Here is a 21,421-nt window from a genome sequence, read left to right as displayed (position 1 = left end):
GGACTATAGCAAAATGTCAAAAAAAAATCATTATCTTCTCCTTTGGAAAGATGGCTCACCTGGGGAACTAACACACTAACAACAAACACCCTTAAGAGCTGACCAAGTAGATTGGGATTTGAGATCTTATGCTGACAGTGACTTAACTTTTGACCAGCATGTGTCCACTGTGGTAATGAAGTCCTTCTATATTGCACAGCTCATAAATAGTAAGATTGCTTCTAGATCCACAGATATCACTGTCCCCTTTTTTTTCAACCCTCTTTGCACAAATCATTGAATATAATTCTCCTTTTTGCACATATCAGGCAAGGAACATACAACTGGAGTACCTGCAGAGATACCTTACAAAAATGATACAATGCTTAAACAATATGTCTTTCATAGAAAACTTCATAAGCACTAACACTATATTCTGTCTTTACAGACTGCTAAGAGATGACCTGTGTGTAGCATACAAGGCATCCTCCAACCTATTACTGATGGACTTATTTTTAAGTCAAATGGTATCAGAAATACTTGATTCAGGAAACTAAACCTCTTCTCAAACATTAAGACAATGGTTTGAAGGGACAGGTATATATCACAGAGGATATCACTGCTATGGAACAGACTTCTCATTCATGTAAAACAAAGCTGATCTCTGACCACATTAAAATATAACTTGGATCAGTGGATTGGAAATAGGAAATTTACTCCAGGTCCCTCCCCCAGTATGACTAATGGAGAGGCAGCTTTTAAATGTTTTATCCCATTGCTTGGGTCTCCCCCAAATATTTATGTTTTAGTCTAGTAAATATCACTAAAGTAATATATAAATATGGGTCTTGGAAAGGGATAGGTTGACTTAAACTCCAAGGGATAATTGGCTAGCCTTAAAATGGCCCGCAAGGGACATTAGCCTACTACTACTAACATATGAATCCATGAACTTATGGATGAACTTGTATGAAGAGCAATTTACTGCACAAGCTAGAAAGCTAAAAATGAGAGAAATATATTTTGGTTAGGTGTGTAAGCTATACTGAGACTATTAACCAAATGTTGTTCAAATATTGCAACACATGGAAATATTTTTGCTCTCTTCAAGGTGAGACTGAATTGTCTGTAGATGTCAAATTTATTACATAAAAGCTTTGATTTTAGGAAATTACCGAAAACATTAAGGATTTTAAAAGCACTTGGAGGTTTATTTCTGTTGTTATAAATGCAATATTTGGAACAAGAATTTATTTAGATTACAAAAATAAGTTGAAGTGGATTCTGATTATTGCCACATCTAGAGTTATAAAGGGTAGGAGAGTTATGCATAACATAAGACTCAATACTCCATGGTTTAGGATATTGAGAGTTAGCTTAGTGTGTGTGTGTGTGTGTGTGTGTGTGTGTGTGTGTGTGTGTGTGTGTGTGTGTGTGTGTGTGTGTGTGCATATGTGTGTGAATGTGTGTGCATGTCTGTGCATGCGCACGTGTGTGTGTGTGTGTGTGTGTGTGTGTGTGTGTGTGTGTGTGTGTGTGTGTGTGTGTGTGTGTGTGTGTGTGTGTGTGTGTGTGTGTGTGTGTGTGTGTGTGTGCATGCATGTCTGTATGCACTTCTATTACATTCTGCTTTGTGAAGAGTTATTATTTGTTGGGGGAGGGATTTCTTTTTCATTACACTGTATTTTAATTTTCATTTATAAAGTATGTTCCTGTGTAGAGGAATCTTATTTTACTATTTTAACTAAAATCCTCCCTGTGTCTTATTGAACCACCCCAATTCAGGCAGAGCTAACTTCAGCTGAACATCTCATCTGAATTATAGTGCTTCATCAGTGTAGTCTTCCTAATTTCCACATAGCTCCTTGGTAAAATTGGTTTATTTTATTTCAATAAGACAGGTATGCAAAACAAGCAATTCAGAGTACCTACTGCCTTTTCTTATTGTTTCTGTAGACTTGCATATCTGTGAAATCAGGGCCAGCCCTTTTCATCATACTATTGCTATCCACCACTTATCTGGTCTATTCTGATCCTCCCCCTCCCCACAAGAACAATTGCAGCCTAATCAGGGCCAGCCCTTTTCATTATAACATATAAACCTACTGATAGTCTTCCTTCATCTGTTGCCCGCTACGCTCCCCTCCCCCAATTCCCACCCACCACCATTGGTCCTACCTTTATTACAAACAGTAACCCCTCCCACCCTTCAACCTATAACATCACCACACCTATACTTCCTCCTGCAACGTCTCACTACTATCCCTCCTACTCAGCTATGTACAAGCACACCATACCTATACTCATTACATGCACACTCCTTGCATACATCACATCTTACCAAACCTCCACCATTCCTGCACTCAACCACTACCACTGTACCACCACACACATCACCACTCATATCCCACCTCTACTCCTCTACTCTCTCATCAGGTAAACAACCTTCCCAATACACCCTCTATATAGACTACAGACCACAATACCTAAACTAAAAACAACCCCACAACCTAACATAACCCTACCACCATACCTATTGCCCACAGAACACAATCAAAAAACTTCCCTTATAAGCAAGCATATACAGAAATTGATAAAACTAATAATCTCATCCATATCCAACCTAGTACTCATTGGAGACATCCATCCTAATACTGGTCCCTCTATCTCCAACCCCTCCCCTCATAATCAGACTACAAACCACATCTCCCAAATCACAGCCAATAGAAAGCCAACCAACCTCCTTCTGATAAGCCTAAATATTAGAAGTGTATGCAACAAGATGCATGAATTCCATGCCACCATAGACTTCTACTCCCCTGATGTAGTGCTCCTTACAGAAACATGGTTAAAACCACACATTACTAATGAGCAAATCCTCCCTACTGGTTAAAATATGCTAAGAGTAGACCGACTTAACAAAAAAGGAGGTGGTATAGCTATAATATTTAAGCAGCATCTAGACATCCAGATCTTAAAGTTAGCAGCTCCCCAAATAGGTAAGGAAGAAATAATATATACCAACCTTAAAATAAACCAAAATAAAATCCTAAACATAATAGGTTGCTACTTCCCACCTGGCCACAACATCCCTCCACTTGAAAACCTCCTCAGCTGGTCTACCCATCACCTACCCCAAGAAACTTTAATTCTAAGAGACTTCAACACTGACTAGCAATCCTGCTCTAGCAACCACCCAACCCATCATGTAAATCTTCATGACTTCACCCAACTAGTCCAGTTATCTACTAGGATAAATAACTACAGCAAACACACTACCCTTGAGTGGATACTAGTCAATAAGAGCCCCCAGTCATATATAGCAGGCTGCTTATCTGAAAGCCTCAGTGATCACTCCCCAACCTTCTTACTAAGAAAACACCTTTATAAAGCAAAACCCATCATCTACCATCAAATACGCAAAAAAAAACTAACTTCAACCCTCTCTCATTCAGCTCATCCCTAAAAGACTGTAACTGGCAACCTCTAAAATACCTCAAATTAGATGACGCAGTTGACTACTTTAATAAAACATTCCTAAGCATCCTTAATTACCACGCCCCCATAAGACGTTCCCAAACTAGAGCCCAACAATCCCCATGGCTACAAAAAAACACAAAGTCTGAAATGAAAAACAGGGATAAAGCGTGGACAACTGGCACAAAACCAAAACCCCCTCTACTAGGCAAAAATTTCTAGAACTACGCAATAGAACCAAAAAGCTTATAAAACAGGACAAAATCCAATACTACCAGTCTGCCCTTACCTCCTCCCAACATAACCCCAAACAATTCTGGTCCTCAATAAACTCCATCCTCCACCCAGGTAAAGTAAGTACACCCACTCCTAACTTAACTTACTCCTCCGAAAATATTGCTACCTCTTTCAACAATTACTTCACACAAACCATACTATCACTAGCTAGACAACACAACCCACCCCATAAACCCACACCATCAACTAGAACTAACAATCTCCCAACTAGCTTCTCTTTCTCTCCTGTTCCTACCTCCAAATAAAACAACTACTAACCAGACCTCCCAACCGTCCCGAATTACTCGGTTTTTACCAAGTTTTGGGGTCCAAATGATGGGGTGCCACGATTCCCGAGTGACACCCCATCATTTCCGATTATTCAGTTTATTTTACATTTCGCGCTATTTCGCTGACGTCATCACGTGCGCGATGACGTCAGCACCGTCCTTCCTACCAGCGTATCGGAATTGAGCTCTGCTCACATTTCCGGCTGGACTGTTTAAGCGGGCTTCTGTTTAAAATGCTGGCTGTGCTGAAAGGAAGTTATGCTGCTGCTGTTTTCGTCGCGACTCGTGGAGCCTGTCGTTTTATGTGGAGCAGGAGCTTAAGGTGTTTTTTGTTGATGCGTTGCCGTTAATCGGAACTTTTTCTATGGTACAGGAATCAGGATGAAGACTGAAGAGGCGTTTTGCAGGTGGGCCGCCAAGCCACTTATCTGAGAGACATGTACAGCAGGTAAAGATAGGGACCTACCCCTCTTACTTGAGAAATACCAATTTAAAGGTATGTGCTGAGCCATATGTTATTTGAAAGACACTGTTTTAAACGTTTAGTTTTAAACCCTTATCCTTATCTGACATATGGCGTGCAAAGTGATAAGGATAATTCTTACCTGATATCTGACTGATACGATCTGTAAGGATGGATGGTAGTTCTAACACTTGATTTGAAAGGCACAGTTTTAAAGGCTTGGTAGTAGCTTTATTCATTTTATTTGAGAGGACATTTTGGCTTGGCTTACAGGAACAGTAAATGTGTGCTTGTGCTTTACTTAACAGAGAAACGTTTTCCTTTTACTTGTATTTTAATGGCTGCAGGAGAACATGTGCTTTCATGTACATATTGGCTTACAGGCAAGAGAAAGTGTGTGCTTTAACAGAGACTGCTTTTATTTTGATTTTACTGCTGCAGGAGAAACTATGCTTTAATGTTCATATTGACTTGCAGGTAGGGCAATGTGTGCTTTACTTATTTAACAAACTGCTTTTGGTTTACTTAACAGCTGCAGCAGAAAGTGTGTCTGAGAGAGACTGTCTGGAATGTTGGCTCATAAATACTTTTGGTCTGTTTCTCTTAAAATTTTGTTTTCTGGCAAATAAATGAGAACTAAATTCACTGAATAATCATTGCCATTTAAGTTTCAGTCTTCCTGTCTTTCAGGAAATGCATGCTTGGTAACACAAAACATTTTATACTATCATACAAGCAATGTTTAAAATGTGTCCCTTGTTTTGGTCTTTTGTCCCCTTCCCAATAAATTTTTGGTTCTTTCCAGATTTCTTATTTATTTTATTTATTTTTATTTTACATTTGTTAACTTATGCTGCATAGGTCTTCAGGGGGAGATGAGTATAATGCTGTTTATAGTAAGTGTGTTTGTGTTGTCAGTAGAATCAGTAGTATGATGGGTCAAATACTTACTTTTGATATAGAAGGCTGTGGGTTCTACTCCCACAGCATGTAGATTGCTGATACTGTACTCTCTTGTACTTTGCAGTCCTGAGAATGTTCTCTTTGGCAAAGATGGCTAGTAATTATGAGCCTGTTATCAGTTTACCATCAATTCCCTGTTGTAATATTACTAGCTTATTTTTTTTTTATGCAACATAGGCAATTTATATCTCAAGGGCGACAGGCATGTTATTTGTAGACGAAACAATGAAATATTAAGTTGTTTGCTAGAAGCAACCTCTTCATTAGTTACATATCTCCTTAATGTGGAAGTATTATGTGACTTTTACTTCTGCAGAGATTGTGCATATTTACTGATACTGGTGGATTGTAGACATTATTCATACTTTTATGATGGAAATGTTCTGAACTGGGCAGTTTAGTCAAATATTGGTTCATGCATTTTGTTTCATTGCTTACAGTAAAGGTGTTCAAAACAATAAATTTAAAATGCGCTGTATCAAGTATGCTGTATTATACAAGGAATATAATTTAATATTGTCCGGAAGATGTATCAAAGAACACATGTAATGTTTTGTGTACAAGGGGCTTATGATTTGAAAACAGCCCAAAGCTAATCTTACCACTGGCCAGATGCATTTTCTTTGTGGGTTTCAATGCTGTTTCAATGAATGTGAGTTTCAAGGGCAGAGTAGTTATAATGCTAAGTCTATTTTCATTGTGAGACTGTATTGCTTTGTTTAGCAGAGGTCTAGTAGTGTTTATGCTATAAAATGTAAAATAAACTTTTTAAATTAATCCAAATATTGTAGAAGTAAAGCAGTAAGCACATTATAGTGTTTATGGTAAATAGGGAAAATTAACCAGGTAATGGTACATTGCAATGGCTGCAGGGGGACTCTGGTGCCATTTTTGGTTATCTGTTCAGTTTGCGTTTGAACGTTGGCATCCCACAATTCCACGGGAGTGGGTGGGGTTACATAATTATGTATGCAAATTATATGTTAATCAGCGTACAGATTTGTACCTATTTTTCATGGGCCTTGTCCAGATTTTTGATGTTTCCAGGTTGAGAGGTATGCTACTAACTAAACTTAAAACCACCAGATTAGCAACAGACAGCCTCCCAGGTGAATACATTCAACTTGTAGCTGACGCTCTAGCCTACCCCGTATTACTTTTGATTAAAAAATCTCTGTCAGAAAGTTATGTTCCTACACTATGGAAAGCCTCACACATAATTCCCCTACACAAAGGAGGCCCCTCCACAGATCTAACCAATTACCGCCCCATAGCTATTCTCTCACCACTTTCCAAAATACCAGAGAGATACATTCATTCTCAAGTCTCAGATCACCTCCTTGCTAACAACCTCCTCTCCAACACACAACATGGTTTTCGACCTAACCACAGCACCACCCCCACCTTACTCTCTTTCTCTAACACTATCCTACAAAATAAAAATGCAGGTTATCTCTCCTCAGCTACCTTCCTAGACCTCTCTAAACAACTCATCTCTCTTCTCAATAACCTATCCTTCTCTCAATCAGTCATCAACTGGTTTCAGAGTTACCTATCTGACCGCCAACAAGCAGTTGTTTGGCAGGACAACCTATCCCCCCTACTACCAGTCTCCATAGGAGTTCCCCAAGGGTCCATCCTGGGACCCCTACTCTTCTCTATTTTCACCAATAATCTAGCCTCAGCCACAACACATAGCACACTCATACAATATGCAAATGACTCAACCATCATCTGCACAGCCCACTCCCTACCAGAACTGCAAAAATCACACAGAAAGCATTTTCTTCTATTGAAACTTGGTTATCCAATGCCCAACTAATACTCAACCCAAACAAAACCAAATTACTAATCTTCCAACCCACCAAACTTACCCTAGACAGCTCTCACTTTAACATCACAGCAAAAGACAACACCACCATCCATCCTACAGAACACACTAAATTACTAGGAGTAGAAATAGACAATAAACTGAACTTTGACATTCACATTTCCATGACCATTAAAAAAGTGCACAAAAAACTAGGAGCATTATATAGAAATCAGCAACTACTTATCAAAACAGCTAAAATTTCGGTAGCAAATTCTCATCTTATCGCTACCCTACTCTACACCTCTCCAATATTTATTAACCTTAGACAATGCAATCTAAATAAGCTCGAAACCTGCTACAACAAAATCGCCAAATTCGCCACAGGGGCTTCCTACCGTACTCACCACTGTCTCTCACTAGCAGAACTGGGCTGGCTAGAGCTCCCCCACCTCCTTCAATGGTACCAACTCACACTTGTCCACAAACTAATAAACCAACCACTAAAAGTCCCATCCCTCCAGAATCTACTCCAACCCTACATAACCACGAGACCACTAAGATCCAGCCACAAAAACCTCCTACAGGTCACAAGAGCCATTAACTCTGCTAGAGAAGCATTATTCTCCTGCACTATAGCCAAACTCTGGAACTCCCTCCCATCCTCAATTACCTCTGTAACTTCTTGCACCCACTTTAAATCCTTACTAAAATCACACTTCAAAACATGCCAGATATGCCCTTGCAACCCCCCCCAATACCATCCACTCCCCCTATCCACTACCTCTCTCAGCCCCCTATCAACAACATACTCTTAGCAAGCTTGGCTACTCATGTTCCCTGCTACCTATCACATAATACTAACTTCTTGTAGCAACAACTGCTAATGGCTGTTATGTACCTCAAAAACAGATTGTATCAATTGTTCACTGATGAATCTCAACTACTTTTGTAACCATGTTTAGTATATGTCATCATATTTTAAAATTGCATTATGCTCTACAGCTGTTTTACATCTGTTTTCTTCTTGTCTTGCGTCCTTAACTGGACTAATGTCTATATTTAAATGCTATGTTTTTTTAACTGTATAATGCAAATAATACTTAACGTGGAGCTTTTCTCCCCAGGCCTCAGCTGAAAACGGACCTGTGTTGGACACTCCCGGTCAACAAATGTAAATAAAATAAATAAAATAAATAAATGTTCACCTTTGGTTCAGTACTGGAGCACATCATACCCATAAATATGCTAAACAACAGAATAAAAAAAAAACAAAGACCAGAAAGCATATTTGTCTAAATTCTAGATGGAACGTCACTGTATGCATGTTTAAGTCTGTTCTGTTATTTTCCTCTTTTTACTTTTGGAAAGCTATTGACAAATTGTCTTAGGTCTGTAAAAAAGAACTTTAATATTAGTCAGGTCAGGTGTTAGAAAATATTTGAGAAGTGGGTGGGCTTCTGTTCTCTAAATGTAACAAAGGTGGCTCTCTTCACTGAGAACCTACAGAAATTGTTACAGAACCTCAGCTTAGTACAGAAAATGTGTCTTGAGGATGAGAAACTAAAATCTAGATAGTTCCTTATTTATGATACCAGATCAGTACAATTAGAAGCAAAGCAAATATAATTTTACTACAGATTATACTTATACTTTCAAAAAACTCAGTACCGTAACTGATATTAATTAAGCAGATTTATTCTGCTGAATTCCAGTTAATTACAGGTTGGTGCAACTCTTTTTTTTTCTTATTGCTAAACTATAGATATCCTGCACGAATATGGTTGATTTTTCAAAACAGACAAGTATCAGATCCTCTACTGTAGCTAATATGTACTTTTGTTATTAAATACAACTTAATCCTCACCTCTTCTGCCCTTTAGACTATAAGCTTTTCTAATCAAAGGAAGTTAGCTCAGCCCATTAATATTTACAGAGAAAATTTGTGACTCATTTTGCTATGTGGATATCATCTTTAGTCTAATAAGAAGGGAGGTGTAAAAGTGTTAAGGCATTGCATGCTGTGATGTGCTACATTAAAGCATTGCATGCTGTGACATGCTACATTAACAAGGTGTTTACTAGTAAAAATTATGTACAAAGATAATCATATCTGAGTTTCATCTCATCTTGATAAGACATGGATGAAATATTCAATTATAGTGAACTTTCTTGCCAGGGTCTCAGCAATAAGAAAAATAAAACCAGTGTGTGACTGTGCAGCCAAATACCACTCAAGAAACAAAAAAGGCTCACATAGTGTCAAATGCTCTGGACCACCAATGTAGTATATTCAACCCACCAGGTTCCAGCTGCAATCTCAAAGGGAATATTTGTGAAAACGGACCACCTGGAAACAGGAGAATTAGTTAAAAATCCTTTTAATCGACTAAAGTTAAAAATGTCTAAAAACTTCAGACTGTATCAATCAATAAAAATGAAACAATAAACGGTTGACCGCTTTCATCCCTATTGTTAGGACTTCTTCAGAACCATTGAATAAAGGAACTGAAGTCACTTCAATAACAGCTATCAGGTCACGTGACTAAATTGAATTTCATTAGTTGAATTAAACTGTTGCAAATAAAAGAAATAGTATATTCAACTTACTTCACAATCTCCACTCACCAGGCTAAACAAGGAGAAAGTTACTGTCAGCTGCCTGTCTGGTGCCAGGATCTGCCACATAACGCACGCACTGAGGTAACTCCACAACAAGTACAAATATGACTCTGTTATTGTCCATGTTGGTGTGAATGACCTGAGATGTACCTCCCTGGACTACATGAAAAGAGACATGGAGGAGCTGTCTAATCCTGTAACCCAGGCAGGTATGACCCTAGCCCTGAGTAGCATCCTGCCATCACCCAGAATGATACTACAGTACAAGGACAAAATGATTGACTTCAACAATTGGCTAAGCTTCTGGTGTCATTCTAAGGGGATCCAGTATCTGTCTGCCTGGGATGACATGATCGACAGACCACGATGATTTGCCAGGGATGGCCGGGCCCTATCGCCCTTGGAATTCCAGATACTGGCTAAGGCTCTTGCCACCCCTATAGTGCTTTTTTTAGGCATGTTCAAATGACAAATTCACCATCGTAACAGGTACAACCAAGCAAAATCTGAGGATAATGCTATTCAATGCTAGAAGTCTAAACCTCAAAATGCACTCACTTGAGGCACTCCTTAAAATGGAGAACATCATCTGTGCAATGACAGAGACCTGGTTCAAGGCTCCAGAGAGCACTTCTGCATTACCAGACTATAATTCATACTGCAACTTTCAGCCATCTAACCTGGACCAAAACACTAAAGGCGGAGGTGTGGCCATATTCATTAAGGATATTCACACCTCCAGGCTAGTTGCTCAGCATAATGCATCCAAGATTATCCAAGTGCAACTAACTCTGGGAAAAACCGCAATCCAAATTGCAGCTTGCTACAGATCTCCCACCATGCCCTAGGATTCCCACTCCTCATTTCTTGATACACTGGAAAATATTAGGGTACAACCTAACACCCTAATAATGGGCGATTTCAACTACCCGACCATTAACTGGTTAAACTGCTCCACCAACTCTTTTGCTCAACGTTTTCTTGGATTCATATATTCTAACGTCTTTGATCAACTTATCCACACCCCCACCAGGGGCAGCAATATCCTAGACCTGGTCATTGCCAATATGGGCAACCGGTGTTCCACACCAGAGGTCAATTCCTCATTGGTCAGATGTGACCACGAGCTAATCACCCTAGACATACACATCACACCCCCACCACCCATTAAGGAAACTACCGTAAAAAATGTCTCCAAAGCCAGCTTCACCTTTCTTAAGACAGAAGTGGCAAACTTCATGACACCCATGCAGATGGACAATAGAGGTATGACTGCTGAATCCTACACAAATGCACTTTATAAGCACTTACTCGAGTGCATGGATTGCGCAATCCCTGGTAGATGCTGTGAAGCAAGACAAGTAACAAAAAATACAGTACCAAAATGAAGCCACAGGTCACTGGTCCCTCTAAAATATTTTATTCAATAGTACATTCAAACAGTTAAGCACTCTCAATATGACAGCAGACAGCAGTGCCATCACATGATAGTGAGGAAACAACATACAACTACAATATAGAGACACTCATCTGCCCTTCCCTGGTGTTGTCCAGCAGTAGATGGATCTGTGAATATTAATGCAGAGAGCATTATACCTGTTGGTTGCACAGCTCTGTCTGTACTGAAGCTGTATGACTACAAGTCATTACACTTACATTCATTGTCAGCACCCTATGTGGATCTGTGTGCACATTTTAGTTCTACTGCTGTAAATAAAAAATAACAATATGTGAATAGGCATGTAACAGCAATATGCAATGATTTACTCTGTAGTCATCCATGTCATGCAAAGTAAGATATACACATCCATCTGGGATTCCTGCTTCTATCTCAACCAAAAAGATACATTGCTTTTGACTCACTGTAAGTACAGAGGAAAGAAATATTGTGATCTCATTGGTGGGAGGAGCCAATGGTGATCCACCACTGGTGGCATCTCTCGATCTCTCATGCTGTCTTAACCTGCACAGAGGATCCTGTCAGAGCAGTGTTGTCAACAGCCCTCAATGGTGACCTCTAACCACATTAATCATGTTGGTGATGTCAGGTCACACATAATTCCTCCATACTGTATTCCCTGCAAGTCTAAGGAGTCTCCATCCATGCTGTTGTAGAGCATCTAGTGTGATGTTATTTTCCTGTGGGGAACAATTGTTGCCCCTAGGTCTGTTTGCCATCTGAAAGACAGTGATACGTACATGATCATATTCCTATTGGGGCCCAGTTATGGAGAAGATTATGCAGACAGCATATGACACCATAAACAGTATGCATTTCTGTGCAATGAAAAAGTCTCTGAAACACTGACTGTGACAAATGCTAAAGGAACATATAAAAAGTAACACCAATGCCTACATACATAACAGTTGTAAAATAAGCACAACGTGCTATATCTGTAGAGGCTAACTGTGAGATTCAAACTCTTGCACTACATATCTGTCAAATGGAAGTCCAAAGACAACAGCATCATGCCATACAGAGGAGTCTTTCCTAGTCAACAAATGATAAATAAAATAATAAAATAAATATACATACACACATATAAATACAATAGGCAAACTACAAGTGCCAGTGGCTCAAAAAGTCACACGTTCTCCTTTGATACCAGAACATCAGAGATTTGTGGGTTCTTTTTCCAGTCTGTACTTGGCTTCATTTTTTATTAATGTTAAAATACTACATAAATATACATTTGAACAACTTACAGAAAGCATAATGTATCCATTAGAAGGCCACTGAGAGTATTGATCCTTTTTATATTCAGCAAGTAGTTATAATACTTATGTTAAAAAAACATCAATGAAGAAATGTCCATAACAGCAAAAGGACATCATACATATGGCTAATGTCAGAATCTGTAGGTTTCCATACATACACCACAGAGTGTATGGGGTTACCCGGAAGACATATGGATGATCCGTAAAAACATGTATATGTACTGATCACTTCTGATATGTAAAATTGTCTATACAACTGCATATGAGAAATTAATGCATGCCCTTAATGCAGACGTCAACACATGTATGCATAAAGGTACATCAGACAGAACTCAAGTAAGTTACAAGCATTTGTCTTAAAGCACACAATTTCAATAAAAATAACACTAAACAGAAACATTTGACAATGAGTAATGTTAACAGAGGTAATATTCTAAGGCAGGAGTGCTCTCCTTAGCCTTGAACTAAGTTTCTGTGACTGCACAGATGTCAGCATCTTCCAGTGTCAGGAAAGCCTCCTTTGAGTGCTTTTCAGGTTAAGAGTCCAAGCATTAAGCAACGTGACCTTCAATTTGCTTTTTGACAGCTCTTCTACATCCAGAATTCTGTACTTTCTGATACAGTTTATAAAGTAGGATGAACAACTCACAATCCAAGACCTCAATCATTTCATACTCCCTCACTGCCTTAAAGCTTGAGAAATCTTTCAGTCTGTTCCAGGCAGATTCAGGTTACCACCGATTATTCCCACTTCTTGATTCTCTGCTCAAGTTTTATATTCCCTTTCCATTGATGTGCCTTGGTGAATGACAACCTATACCAATATGCCAGCTGCACAGCTCTTTTAATTTGACTGCCAGGGCATTTAATTTAGGTCCTCAAACTAGCGGCCTCCTTGTCCGATTCTTAGCTTGGTGTTCATTTTACTCTCTGATGTTGCATCAGATTCTCTCCCTTTTATGTATGTCACCCCCATTCCAGTAACCATTAGTCTAGAAATGCAGACACTGAATGGCAGAAAGAATGGGCTTACACGTGTTAAATCTGACATGCCATTTCTCAGAATATTCCATTTTCTCTGAGGTATGGTAAGCTCGTAGTTGGTATATATATATATATATATATATATATATATATATATATATATATATATATATATATATATATATATATATATATATATATATAGTTCTGGAGGTGTGCAGAGGTGTGCAGGTGGGCTTGCCCCCCTGTAAAAAGAGACAGTGATTTTTTGAGATTCACTCTTCCCTGGGTTTTCGGTCTCTTTTTTTTCGGGTTTTTGGCACTCTGCATTTTGAGTGCCAACATTTCAAAAGGGATCCTGTTATTCCACCTCACAGTTTCCCTTCTGTATTATTCCTGGTAACCTATACCCAAACACCTCTATGTCTCAGCACCTCTTTTCGCTGGACTAAGCTTCTATGATGCACAGAATGTCAATCATCCTCTCTTGCATTCTTGTGGAGAAACAAAACCAGGAGTTCAGCAATGAAGATTTTGATACAACAAGTTGAATCTCATCTGGTTTAAACTTGGGTTACACAATAACAGAGGCAGGGAGTGTACAGCGGACAGTGTTGGGGAAGTTACCAGTAATCAACGGCTATTATAAAATGATATGCAGTGAACATGGGAGGGAAACTACGATTGATCTTTTGCTCTAATATTTTGTGAATTAGCAGCGCTGTAGCTATGAGCAACAATATGTATGTATGTATGCATGTGTGGGATGTTCAAATACACTTCAGAAGTGCATTGTAGTTGTACAATCTTTCCATTACAAGCAAGGCATATTTAACAGCCGAGCATAGTGCTCTTGCTCCGGTAGAGTTAGGTCAGCACAGATGTAAGTGTATTACTGAAAACCCTTAGAATTTGTTTGCATAGCTATCACTACGTCCTGAATACAGAAAGAAGACTTATTCTAGTTATGTAATTCACTTCTGTAACACTACAATGTGGTTGGACTGAGACCGCAGATAAACAATAAATGCAAAATACTACCGATTCTGTACTTGCACCATGCTGTCAGTACCCAGCTTGAAAATGGTTGTGGCAAATTAAGCTGGATATCATCTTTAGTTTTAAGAAAGGACTCATTTTTTTTCTTGAACATTTTACATTGTATGCTATGCAGTTAATACGTTGACATTATTATTATTATTATAATTATTATTATTATTATTATTATTCTCATGGGTGCAAAATGCGACTGCCAGTGCTACAGGTGTTAACTCACCATAACATAATGAACGTACTCAGTAATAGCTTAGCTGGTGGTTGAATGTCTACATATGTGGGAACTGAGTACAGAGAGCAGAGTCTGTAACATAATTTGACACCTACTACCACCCTAATATATGCATAGGTGTCTGGTTGTTAAGACCTTCTGCAACATTTGAGCAATAGATAAATGCCAGCTTGAATTTCTCTCAGGGCTGCACCATATTCAGTAGTTGTAAATGCGGTTAGATCAGAGTCAATGCACAAACAAGACAGGCCTATATATGAAGACAGACTTCAAAAGCTACAGGTTGCAAAAATAAAATAAAATTGTCACAACAAATAGCACTATTATATGCATAAGTGTATGAGAAGTAATTAAATAGCTATGTCTTTAAAGAGTGTTAATGATAATGGTATTGGTGGTTCATGTGAACTTTCAGAGTAGTACAGAGTTTCCTGAATGTATATCATGCCTAATGCCTTTTACTTGTATATCCCAGCTATTTGTATGATTTTCCAGTTTATGTACATTGCAAACATGGAACCTCTAGCTGGTATACAGACACTGATTGCAATAGTTCTCTATGGAGAATAGGCTATGCAGCAATTACATTAAAACACAAGTTATATGCAGTCATTTTTGTGAATGGTGATTTTATTTTAAGACAGTACAAGTGCCTTATGCAAAGGGAATGATTAAGGAAAACATTTACAGAGGTGAGTTGTTTATTGCATTATACATACAATAACATTACACAAGCAATATAAGGTGATTTGTTACTATAATACGAGACTATGTGCCAATTGTATGTAGTGTGATTTATGACATTTTCTTCATAAATGATGCCGGCGAAGGCACGCAATATGATTTTTCACACAAGAAACAAATAACCTTTTATACTTGTTAACACTATATAGAGAGTTACTCGTAAAACTGGTATGTGCTATACACATCTGTTTTATTGCAAGCTAAGTGGGCTATTGTTTTATTTTATTATTCTACTATTTGTTAAAAGTTGACAGCAAAATGTTCTGTACGATAATTGCTGTGACATCTGGGAACAAAGTATATTTTCTGTTTCTTCTTTTTTATTGAGTATCTAGCTGTGTAGGTTCGTTTTTTCAGCCTGTGTTGCTTTAAAATGTTATTTACATTGATTTTAATCAAAAGAGTCTAGCTGATTGGCTAACATAACCAATTGCCTTGAAGCGGAATTTTTAAAAGACATTACACTGAAGTGTCTTCCTTATTTCTGATGAAGTTATTCTCGTTGAGTGATGAAAACATGTTTGGTTTTAAATAAACTTTTCATTTGTTAAAAATATCTTCAGTGCTTAGCGTTTTTACAGACATTTGTCAGCAGCTGTTTGGCACCCCTTTTTTCATTTAACTGAGTTTGTTTTTTGAGCTTTTTTCGTATAATTACATGCTGTAAACCAAATACTCATAACTGCATGTGTATATATATATTTATATATATATATATATATATATATATATATATATATATATATATATATATATATATATATATATGTTACTTGCAAGTAAAATATAGTATATGTAAAAATGTATAAAAAATATATATAACAGCAGTAACGATTGTTAATTAAAAAAATATATATATGACCCTAGTATATAAAAAAACACATTTAAAGGAAGCATAAAGAACAACTGTTTCATGACCTAAATGACTGTAGTTATAAAACCTAAGTAATGAGCTAGTCTTATATATTTAATTTTCATCTTTCTAAACTTTTCAATTTTAGGACACATGCTAAAGAGCAAAGTTCATTCAATCCTGGGGGGCAAGATGCATTTACTCTTAGCTGCCACATTAGTTCTAATTTCTCCAAGAGAAGTGATGTAGGCCCCCCTCGCATGTCCATGGCCACATGGTTAATGGCCCTAAATTTAAATTTATGTGATGGACATTTGTTGCAATGGTGAGCTAAGGTGTTGTCTTCTTTGTTCTTGCTGATGTAAGTGTGTTCATACACACGTTTTCTCAGTTTCTGGACCATCTTACCAATGTAAACGGCTGGGCAGGTTTGACATTGAGCCACATAAATCACAGACCTAGAATTGCAGTTAAGTCTGTGTTTGGTGTTAAATTTTAGTGTACCAATTTTAAAACTCTGACCAGTCTCCATGAACTTACATTGGTTACAGGATTCACATTTATACATTCCTGGGCTTCTACTCGTGCTTAACAGCTCACCTTTGATTAAACTCTTTAAATTTTTCCCTTTTCTGTACGTGATCACTGGTAGGGGTCCCAGTTTTTCTAATAAGGCTTTATCTGTTTTCAATAAGGCCCAGTTTTTCATTAAAATTTTCCTCACTTCATTTGCTTCAATTGTATAAGTAGTGGTGAAACTGAGAGAATATTGGGGTTTACTGATGTCTCCATACCCGCTGCCCACTAGGTTCAGGGTTGTTTTAGAAAAAGTACGAGTAGGAACTACTGGACAAATGTTGTGGCCACCTCTGTCAACGTGATGTAGGATAGGTGTGAACACTCCTAGTTCACGTTTCATTCGGACTTCAGTGATCACCTTGGTCAAGAAGGCTTTAGGATACCCCCTGTGTGTAAACATGTGTTTTAACATTACACATTCTTCTACAAATCTACTCTCTTCACTATTCATTCTAGCAGCCCACACCAATTGGCCCTTAAGGACAGATTTCTTTTGATGTAAAGGGCGAGCTGGAAAAGTGCAAGAAAGTATTACATTATGTCTCTTTCCTGTATATACAGGATGTCTATCTCTGGTTAACTCTGTGCTTCTTTAATTCATTGTCCAAGTAAGTTCATTTTATCTTCATTAAATGAACTTGTACATTTCAGAAAACAAGTAGTGTTATTGAAATAGTTAACAATGTCACAAGCTTTTTGGTTATCACCTTTCAGTAATATACAAATGTCGTCCAGGAAACGAGTGTAAAAGAAAATGTTCTTGTAGATGGTGTCATTACCCAGGACGTCTTGCCCCCCTAGGATTGAATGAACTTTGCTCTTTAGCATGTGTCCTAAAATTGAAAAGTTTAGAAAGCTGAAAATTAAATATATAAGACTAGCTCATTACTTAGGTTTTATAACTACAGTCATTTAGGTCATGAAACAGTTGTTCTTTATGCTTCCTTTAAATGTGTTTTTTATACACTAGGGTCATATATATATATTTTAATTAACAATTGTTACTGCTGATATATTTTTTTTTAATACATTTTTTATATACTATATTTTACTTACAAGTAAGGTCCGTGAGAGCTGCAGTGCAGTGAAGGACATAGCAATGTCCTCCACTATGGTGCGATAGTCACGAACCTTAGGGTTAGGGCACGGGTTAGGGTAAGGGGATAGCTTTACTAACTATCCCCTTACCCTAGCCCGTGCCCTAACCCTAAGGTCCATGACTATCACACCATAGTGGAGAACATAGCTTGTTTTTTATATCTTCCACTGTGCTGCGGTGTTTTCGGTGAAGTGCACTTACGCGAAACTTCACTTTCAATAAAGTGAACTTTCGCAGAAGTGAGGCTTCCTATTACAAGTTCGAAGTAGTGAACTTTTGTTCTTGTAATAGGAATCCAGATATATATATATATATATATATATATATATATATATATATACACACACACACATAAATATATATATATATATATATATATATATATATATATATATACACACACACACATAAATATATATATACATATATATATATATATATATATATATATATATATATATATATATACATACATACATACACATATATATATATATATATATATATATATATATATATATATATATATATACATATAGTTATGAGTATTTGGTTTACAGTATATAATTATACCTTTTAATTCATGAATAGCTGAGCACTACATAGTTGTTTGGATTCACCTTACCCTAGGGTTTATAGAGCTTTAAAAGTTAATTGGCTCAAATCACATGTTTAATTGATTGTAGTTGGTGTGATTTATAAGAGAGTACTTTTAATTTTTTGTGTATCTGATGAAGTTTAGCCAGAGTGCTAAATGAAAAGCACTTCATTTTACTTGTGTTTTTTTATTTTTATCTTATACAATAAAGTGGATGACTGGCCAACTTAGAAGACCTTTGTTTTTTGGGGAACAATATGCATGTTAACAACATATGTGTCATCTACCCCTAAACAGATGACTGCGATTATACACTTGAGCCATATCTAATGACGCCATACAGAGTACCGTCCATCCCTGCTGAGGAGGCATACAACAGAGCACATGTTGCAACAAGAAGCACCACTGAGCATGTGTATGGTTTGCCGAAAGTCAAATTCAAATGTCTGGACTCAACCATGGATGCAATGCAATACTCTTCTGAAAAGGCACCAAAGATGATTACTGTGTGCACTGTGTTTCATAACATGCTAACAACCACCCATGATGGTTTGCCTGCCTCAGGTATTGTTGACCTACCACAAAAAAAACAGATGTCTGAAGATGACATGCCACAGCTAATAGAGGAGTATCAGGAAGACACGTGGAGAAGACACAAGCATGGACAATGGAGGATACAACCATAAGTCCTAGTTCAGGCAACACAGCAGCATCTGACACGCACCTTTGAGTCATGATAAGCCACATGTACAGGAATACACTGAGTAAATAGTGATGTTCATGTGTTTCCCACAACAGCAACATAGATTGCTTCTAATGGCAATAACCCACTAGATGTACACACTGAGCATCCTGCATAACATAATTAGAACGTATAATAGCATGAACATGCACAACACAATAATGAGAGGAACCCTTACATCAGGCCACATGTGACATTGGTATGCATACAGAGTCATAGCACTGCATGTGTGAATGGCAGACAAGAGAAATTGTAATATAAATCCCATCCCTATCAAATCCTACAAGCTTGAAAACAAGCCATCACATATTGATTGTTATCATTAATATCACTATTAACATATATCAATATAAAAGAAGAAATAATTATCAGTAAGGGAATGTAGTCACTTAGGTTATTAAAAATAAAAGAATCTCATGGCACCAGACTTCACAACAACCACAGACAGATGGAATTGTCAGTGGATTGCAAAGCATTCATCATCACCACAGGGTCAGAATATCATTACAGGACACATATTGGATCAACTGTCAGTGTTACTCTAATGCAGTCTAGGCTGCCCATGCTAGCATCTCACACCACAGTCCTGGCTGCAGCTACCATGTCCAGAAACCCTCAACCCATGTTGCTGTGCTGAGGAGCTTTATGTAGTGACACCAGCATATAGCGTCACACTGTGGGAAGGAACATGACTGTGAGTTGACTGTCTGGTCATAACTGCTGAGCTCACAGTGGATTGGCCAACAGCAGATGTGCATGCATGTTGCACTGCAGACAGCAATGTCTGATGGAAAAGTGTGAGTCTAATGAGAGGAGGTCTGCCTCTCCCATATGGTAATCGGCTAAGCAAAGTCAAGGCACTTAATAGTCAGTTAGAACTTCAGCACAGCTCTAGCACTGCTGTAACTAAGCTTTCAATGGAGCATGCCACAGATAACATAGTGCCAACAATGCTGCCATTATCTGTCTATGTCTCCACTCCTGACTTTCATGCAAAATACAGTTGATGTGCAACATGATCTGTGATACAGGCAAGTGCATGAATGTCAGATATGTTATGTCACGGGAAATGGTCATTTGCCTGTAGAGGTAGTGGGACACTCTCTGACATGTGCCCATGCACATCAGCTACACCCCCATTTGTACTGCACCAGGTAGCATTGCTGTGTTGTAGGGAAGAGTCAACATCATCAACAGACTCTACAGGGGACATTGGGGCATAAGCATCATCCTGTCCAACATCTGCTGTCCCTACATCATCAGAATGGCCAGGCATATTTCCTCCATGTCTGAGGCTACAGCCTGATCCACATGGCTGTCACCATCTAGGCAAGACTTTTTCACCAATTCTCTGTCCTATGTGCCATGGGCCATGCTAGCACAGTGAGGCACATAATATCTCACTTCAAGATCAGGGGATGGGCTACTGGAGAAGGCAGGTTGTGGACAAGCTACAAGAAGAGACAGAGGACAGAGGTTAGATACCCTTACATAAATTACATGGTGCAACTCAATAAGAACATATGGGACAACTATATGACTGCAATGTTTGTGAAGCTAAGGACTTATCAGGAGGTCATATCTGTCTGTGGTCGAAGGAACCTCTACAATATGGAGAAGACATTTACATTACATTTGCAACATGTATGATATATGTGAGTAAGAACAAAATAAGACACACCTGACATGTCCTTGTGGACATCCACCACAGGAGGTGAGGGCTGAAATGCAACTACCTAGGGAAATAAAGGCTTCCAGACAGTAATAGTAATCATATACTTGCCATCATGTACAATTCCAACAGCAGTAAAACACAGTAGGTAATATATATGGGTCTATATTACAACATCGAACTCACAGGAGTCCGAACATTGTAATATTGAACCCATATGTCCGAAATGTGAAAATAGCAAAGCCGTGGAACACTGATTATTTT

This window comes from Protopterus annectens, chromosome 10.part0 (assembly GCF_019279795.1).
Source record: "Protopterus annectens isolate FY-2018-M chromosome 10.part0, PAN1.0, whole genome shotgun sequence".
NCBI lineage: Eukaryota > Metazoa > Chordata > Ceratodontiformes > Protopteridae > Protopterus > Protopterus annectens.
Note: the sequence above shows the minus strand (reverse complement) of the source record.